The sequence below is a fragment of the Panthera uncia genome, chromosome D4 (assembly GCF_023721935.1).
Source record: "Panthera uncia isolate 11264 chromosome D4, Puncia_PCG_1.0, whole genome shotgun sequence".
NCBI lineage: Eukaryota > Metazoa > Chordata > Mammalia > Carnivora > Felidae > Panthera > Panthera uncia.
The window spans coordinates 45,057,625-45,065,436 of NC_064807.1; the positions used below are offsets into that span (position 1 = coordinate 45,057,625).

Here is a 7,812-nt window from a genome sequence, read left to right on the forward strand (position 1 = left end):
CATGACCTGAGCCGAAGTCAGCCGCTTAACCGACTGAGCCACCCAGGCGCCCCCCCTTTCCTTTTTTTTTTTTTTTTACACAATACACATTATTTTATATCCATTGGCCTCTGCCACTTATTAAAATAATTCTTTTCTCTGTTTATTTTATTTTATTTATTATTTAAAAAACAATTTTTTACATTTATTCATATTTGAGAGACAGAGACAGACAGGGCACAAGTGGGGGAGGGGCAGAGAGAGAGGGAGACACAGAATCCGAAGCAGGCTCCAGGCTCTGAGCTGTCAGCACAGAGCCCGACGTGGGGCTGGAACTCACAAACCGTGAGATCATGACCTGAGCTGAAGTCGGACGCTTAACCAACTGAGCCACCCAGGCGCCCCATCTTTTCTCTGTTTATTAATTTCTGTGAGGCTAACACTGCCTTTGTACTTTATAAAAGGGTTCCAGAAAAGCAGTATTTGTCAAATGTTTCCAGCAAAAGAGTTAGAACCACTATACCGTTGAAAATAGATAACTATTGTCAACTTATTTTTTTCTACCAAGAAAATAATTGTTTCCTTCTAAGGAACTATTAATTTTTAGGACAATATTTTAACTATTCAAAAGATTATCTGGGACATGTGTCAAGCCTTTACTTTTTTCTGCTAAATATTTCTTATTATTTTTTTTTAATATTTCTAATAGTATCTGTGCATCTAAGCTGGGAAACTGCAAAAATCCCCTAACATTTTCAGATCAAGCCACGTGTATTTAATATACACCACCTCAAAGAGTAAAATAACCATAGCACTCTGTAGTGAGGAGAGAACCGAGAGATTTCTAAGAATATATGGGTGTAACTTTCTGTTAACTGAGAGTGATTGGCATTTCTTGGAAATCTGCCTCTAAAATAACCTGTTTGCAGCCCCTTAGTTTTGTTTGGTATAAAGGAAACTGTCGCTTACCCATTCAGCTACCAGAAGCTCTCTTTACCATCTTAACTGCCTATAGATATATTATATAAAATTTATGTTTGGGGCACCTGGGTGGCTCAGTCAGTTAAACTGTCCACCTTCAGCTCTGGTCATGATCTCACAGATCGTGAGATCTGTGTTGATAGCTCAGAGCCTGGAGCCTGCTTTGGATTCTTTGTCTCCCTCTCTCTCTTTGCCCCCTGCCCCTCAAAAATAAATAAGCATTAAAAATTTTTTTTAAATTTTTTAATTTAATTTAGCTTTTTAAAAAACACATTCTTTCTGTTTCAACTTGAGAGTTGACTGAAATAAGACAATGTATGTAAAACTAAACTGTGGTCTAGATCTAAAGTCATTACACACAACTAGGGGATTTTAATAAAATTTGAGGTTTTGGAATTTTAAGATCCTATTTCCAAAAGGAGGAGTTTTGTTTCATCTCATATGCTTGGCCAAAGAGCAACTATATGATACTGATAAAAACAGTAGTCCCAAAGAAGAAAGAAGACTTAGAAGAAAAAGTCAAGCCGAATTGATTTTGTCTGCAGAACCTGGTTTAAAGGGGATTTTGAAATTATCACCAGATGTGATCTTTGATGAAAGAGGTTGGGGAGGGAGGTTTGTGTAAAGCACTTGAGAAACCTACCTGGTCACTTTGGGATACACAGCACACTCGAAGTCTAAACCTCAGACTTGATATACTTGTTTCCTTTTGCCTCCCCAGTAAAGTCTTCATCCATCCCAAGACTCTTAATATGTTGCTCAGGCAGATACCACTGCTGGAAGCCGGAAGCTGGAAGCTGGCAGTGGAGTGGGGTGGGGAATGAGTTTGGGGGATCGTTTTTGCTTTTCTTGGGCTTTACTGCATATCTGTGCTTCCCTATTTCCCACCCCCCACCTCCCCCACCATCCTCAGCTCTGAGTTCAGAGAGAGGATCTGCACTCTCTGTGGGCCGTGGCTCAGAGAAAGCGTTATCTGGTCTCCTAAACCATATGGATCAGTTCGCCATGAACTTTCATAGGCTCCAGTCCGCACATTAGACTTTCATCTGGTCTGCCACTGACATTCTAGACCATTGTTCCTCCATTTCATGGGCACACTGTTGGTGGTAAAAGAGAGGATTTTAGATGCTACATGGGTAAATCTTTTATTTTGATTGTTATATATTTAAAAATATTTTTTTAACGTTTTATTTTATTAGAGACAGAGACAGAGCGTGAGCAGGGGAGGGGCAGAGAGAGAGGGAGACACAGAATTCAAAGGAGGCTCCGGGCTCCAAGCTGGCAGCACAGAGCCCGATGTGGGGCTTGAACCCACGAACACGAGACCATGATCTGAGCCGAAGCCAGAAGGTGAACTGACTGAGCCACTCAGGTGCCCCTTGATTGTTACGTATTTTTAATGCATAGGAAGAACATTCATTTCCATTGATGCAACGATATTAAGTTTCTGTAATGTCTTTAATTCTTCATTTTAAAATTTTTAGTTTTTATTTTAGAGAGAGAGAGAGAGCACAAGCAGAGGAGAGGGGCAGAGAGAGAGAGAGAGAAAGAGAGAAAGAGAGAGAGAGAACCCCAAGCAGGCTCCACAATTAGCATGGAGCCTGATGTGGGGTTCAATCCCATGACCCTGGGATCATGACCTGAGCCAAAATCAAGAGTTGGATGCTTCATGGACTGAGCCACCCAGGCACTCCTAATTCTTCTTTAAACGCATTTATTCACATTACAAGTGTGTGTTGATTTAAAGACAAACATTAAAAGAGTTCTGGAGGATCTCAGGTGTGGCAGAAGACATGAAGGTGGCATGTGAATGGGTGAGGTTAGCTAAGCACTGTAGTAGACCCTAGGCTAGCTCCTTGCTTCTTTCCAGGCCCGCAAACTATTAGACTCCAGAGTCAAGATGCCCTTTGCAGGTTGGCCTTTACCTTGAGAATATCAGGCAATGATGGGGAAACACACCTCAGCAGGTTCTAGGGGACCTTTAACCTAGAGAGTGGTGAAGAATATGAAAGGAGGAGGCACAGGAAATGACTGAAATAGAGAAAAGGACATTTTGACTTAACAGTTGGATTTGTGAAGGTTTCCTGAAAGAGAGAAGCCTCAATTGACTAGCAGGAGCTAGCCAGGCGAAGAAGAAGAGGGAAGAAATGATGTATTCTACTCTCATTTCTTAAACCATGAATGCAAATTTTGAGCTCTTCGTTAATTTGAGAGAGATGGGAAGGGCCAGGCTATCTGTAATTTCATTTCTGACACAGGCTTTCGAGTGTATGCAGTTTGGTATGTACCTCTTTTCCTGTGAAGGACGGAAGGAACAGGGTAACGGTCTTCCCTGTGACCAGTCCCACCACAGGCAACTAGGGCAATAGCAAAATAGGGCAACCACCTGACGGATGGCCACTCGTCTGAAACAAAAGCAGAAAAGAGAAGAAATTTCTTCCTGTATTTAACATGTTCCAGAAATGTCCCATTTCCTTGTTTGGGAGTGTCTTCCAGCAGGGAAACTGTTTCTAAGAATGAGGCTCTGCTTAAATCTGGAGGGGACACGAGGAGAGAGCAGTGCCGGGGATCTTGCTCTTCTTGGCAGTTTTTATCTTTTCTTCTTTTTAAAAAATCTATGTATTTATTTTGAGAGAGAGAGAGAGAGAGAGCGAGCATGAGTGGGGTAAGGGCCGAGCAAGAGGGAGAGAGAGAAGACCAAACAAACTCCACACCATCAGTGCAGAGCCGGATGCGTGTGGACCTCAAGATTATGACCTGAGCCAAGATTAAGAGTCAGACACTTAACCGACTGAGCCACCCAGGTGCCCCTATATTTCCTTCTTTATCTTTCCTCCTTTTTTAAAAATTATTTTTGTTTAATGCTTATTTATTTTTGAGAGAGAGAGGCAAGTGTGAGCAGGGGAGGGGCAGAGAGAGAGGAAGACACAGAATCCAAAACAGGCTCGAGGCTCTGAGCTGTCAGCACAGAGCCAGATGTGGGGCTAGAACCCATGGGCCGTGAGATCATGACCTGAGCCAAAGTCAGACACTTAACTGACTGAGCCGCCCGGGTGCCCCTATATTTCCTTCTTAAGGTATGCTTGATAGAAAAGTCAACTACTGGCAACCTCAGCTTGGAGGGGTTTGAGTTCTTTTTTGAACATGAACAAAGAAATACAAATAATATGCTCTTTCAGAGTAATGTAGAACAGGGATGTCTAATAGAAATATAAACTGAGCCACATTTATCCTTTAAAAAAACTATTTTAAACGTTTATTTTTTTGAGACAGAGAGAGACAGAGCATGAATGGGGGAGGGGCAGAGAGAGAGAGAGACACACAGAATCCTTAGCAGGCTCTAGGCTCTGAGTTGTCAGCCCAGAGCCCGATGTGGGGCTTGAACCCACGAACTGTGAGATCATGACCTGAGCCAAAGTTGGACACTTAACCGATTGAGCCACCCAGGCGCCCCTACATTTGTCATTTTTAATAAACATATTACAAAAATAAAAAGAAATAGGAAATTAATAATATATATTATTTAACTCAATATATCTAAAATATTTTAATGTGTAATTAATATACAAAATGCTGAAATAGTTTTCATTTTTTTCATGAAATAATTTGATATTGGCAGCGTATTTTCCACTTAGAGCATATGTTAATTAAGATGTTAAATTGTCACTGGAAATAATGTTTAAATTTTATAACATATGCGGTTGAAAAAGTAGACATATATCTAAAATGTTTCAAATATACTTAAAGTTTTCCAATAACTGAATTGAATCTTAGTTTAATATAAATCATTATATTTATTATTTCAATTAACTTAAGTTAAATGAAAATAAAATTTTATTTCTGCAGTTCCACTTAACTATGTTTCAGGCAGTCAGTACTCCATGAGGCTGAGTGACGACCTGATTGGACCATAGGATAGGAGAAAAAAATAAAAATGATTTTTTGGGGTCACTTTTAGCCCCTTTTCTTCTGTAATGATGACCAAGGTAGGAATTTCATAAGAAACCATATGTATGAAAACATATTGGACAAAGCTCAGAAAACCTCATTCTAGATCAAGATCCGTCGTTAATCAGGTTTTCCTCTCCTGTAATTCAAGGAGAATGGCACCTGTTCCTCTACCTTGTTGGTTTTTGCAGAAGATACTTTGAAAGTTTCATTGAGGGCCATAAATAATGGATTCATGGGGTTTGAATGGTCCTCAAATATCTTAACCAATGGTTCTTGATTGCTTGTCCACAGACCAAGCATGTGCTTTCCTCATGGCATTCTCTTATAACCCTTTTCCCCAAATCTTTTTTTTTTTTTAATGTTTTAAATGTTTTATGTATTCCATGCTCTGAGCTGTCAGCACAGAGCCCGACGCAGGGTTTGAACTCACAAGCTGTGAGATCATGCCCTGAGCCAAAGTGGGACGCCCAACTGACTGAGCCACCCAGGCGCCCCTTACCAAACCTTTTTGTAACTGGGTTTAACAACTCCAGTTCCTCCGAAAAAATCCCACCACCATCCCGTGTCATGACTTCAATTTCATTACTCTGGACCCTCTCTCCTGAACATGTTCTTGTTTGTATTATCCTTCATTATGATGGCTTGAGATGAATGTACTTAAGATAAGATTTGATAAGTGTGAGGCACAGTAGGGCGGTCATCTTCCTGATCTAGATACCACGCTTCTATTAATGCAGCCTCTTGCTTTTGTTATTTGCTTGCTTTTCAATTTTTTTGAAACCACAGTCTCTTGCTTCACATCAAGCTTATCAGTAACTGAAACCCCCATTTTCCTTCTTCCTGTACTTGTTTAATTTTGTTTTACTTTTTGAAATGCTTCACCTTTTTTTTTTTTTTTGATACAAAAAGAAAGCTGATCTTGCCTCTATACCATTTGAGGCAGTTAGATTTCTTTTTACCCCATGCAACATTTTAAACCATATTGTATTCAGTTTGAACAGAGGGTGTCAGGGGGTGAAGGGTTTTAGGTAAGTACCTCTCAAACTTTAATGAACACATGTCTACGCTGTAGCTCTTATTAAATTGCAAATTCTGATTCAGTAGATCTGGGGTAATGTCCAAGATTTTACATGAGCAAGCTCCCATGGACTACATTTTGAGTAAAAAATTCTTAGGGTATCTGAAGGTTTTTTTTTTTTTTTTTTTTTTAAACCACCGATCCTCCTTCCACATTTTCTTCATTATCACAAGAATATACATTTTCTCACTGTAAAACAGCTCTCTGAGAGCCTTTAAAATCTTAGCTGGGGCTTATGTATGTAGAATTTTGAGATTCTCATTTCCTTAAGGGAAGAGGAGCCGTGAATACCCTTCTTTTGGGTTTCCTCATAGTTTGATAGGATGAAGACTGTTGATCACGGTGTCCATTTTTATTGAGTTTGTTTGGCTCCCAACAAGAGCTAGGGAAACCTTAGGGAAGGCGGTGTCCATCAAGGCAGTTGTCAATCTCTGGAAAATATTTTTCTGATTGGTCTTGTTTCGTATTTTAACTTTATTTTCCTCAGTTCTGATTCATTTTGTCAAAATTAAAAAGAAGTCAGTGCGAAACGTAAAATGTGCGAGATCATTTAATTTCACTGGAAGGTGGAAGAGAGAGGAAGGCTGAGAGAGGGTGAGGAAACGATTTGTGGAGAAGTGAATTTAGTCCTGTTGGAAGGTTTGGGGCCCCTCAGTGCCACTTACACTCCCAGATGCAGACCCAAAGTGAGGTAAAATTGAGGAGCTTCTGGGGCGCCTGGGTGGCTCAGTCGGTTAAGCGTCCGACTTCAGCTCGGGTCGTGATCTGGCGATTGGTGGGTTTGAGCCCCGCGTGGGGCTCTGTGCTGACAGCTCAGAGCCTGGAGCCTGCTTCGGATTCTGTGTCTCCTCCTCTCTCTGCCCCTCCCCTGCTCCTGCTCTGTCTCTCTCTGTCTCTCAATAATAAATAAATATTTAAAAACATTTTTTTTTTAATTGAGGTGCTTCTTTTTTTTTTTTGAGAATAGAAATTTGTTCCAGGTTTGTTATTTTTTCTCTTCTCTTGACTTCTTTATCATCCATTGATCTATATTCCCCTTAGATGTCCCTGTCCCTCCTCTACCATTACAGCTTTTTCCTTCTTCATCTTCTTGGGTTCATCTGGCTTCATATTGCACTCGTCACACTGTTTTGAGATTTTATGTTTCTTGAAGTGTCTTTCTAGTAATCCAGATAGCCCTCAGTTGAGACCTTTAATGTGGTTTCAGTACAGTCATATGGAGCAGCACTGTTTTACAGAAATGAATTTGACTGAATCTGCCTGTTCACCAAAGCAGGGCTGACAGGAGGTAGGAAAAAAAAAAAACTAGGTGCACTTCACACTTACAGTCTGAAAGTGTGGTAGTATTTTGTGCTCTTCACTAAATCTCAGAGGTAGTGTTGAGTGAATAATCACAGAAGGTATGAGATATTAAGGAGTCCCAGTTTGGCTGGCTTTGTGCAGCCGAATGCAGCCAGCCCTGTTTGTGTGTGAAGGGGCTGGGCTTTCCCCAAGCTGTTGGTAATGATGCAAGAACAGACTTTCCCCTGTCTGGATCCCTGGAGTAAAATGGCTGCCAAGATATTTTAGAACAGAACTTGAAAAGTATGTACCGACCACTGGAACATTGTAACAAGAGTCCTTTGATATTTTTGTGTTCACTGTGACTGAGCTGGCATCTGTTTCCTCTTAGGTAAGGATTCTTAGGTATCACTGGTTGATGCAAGCTTGTGACCTGGCTACTTCTGTTCTGAATACACTGTGGTGAGGGGTGGCCCTATTTGGATTGTGGAATCTTTCACGAGCAGCAGTTTACAGATGAGTTCTAGTGGAGCCCATCAGGG

General features: G+C 40.7%; 1 long non-coding RNA gene across 2 annotated transcripts in view; it reads left to right on the forward strand.

The window, feature by feature from the left end:
- LOC125915551 (uncharacterized) overlaps positions 1 to 7,812 on the forward strand; it is a 97,044-nt gene that overhangs the window by 43,010 nt on the left and 46,222 nt on the right. The window lies entirely within an intron of this gene.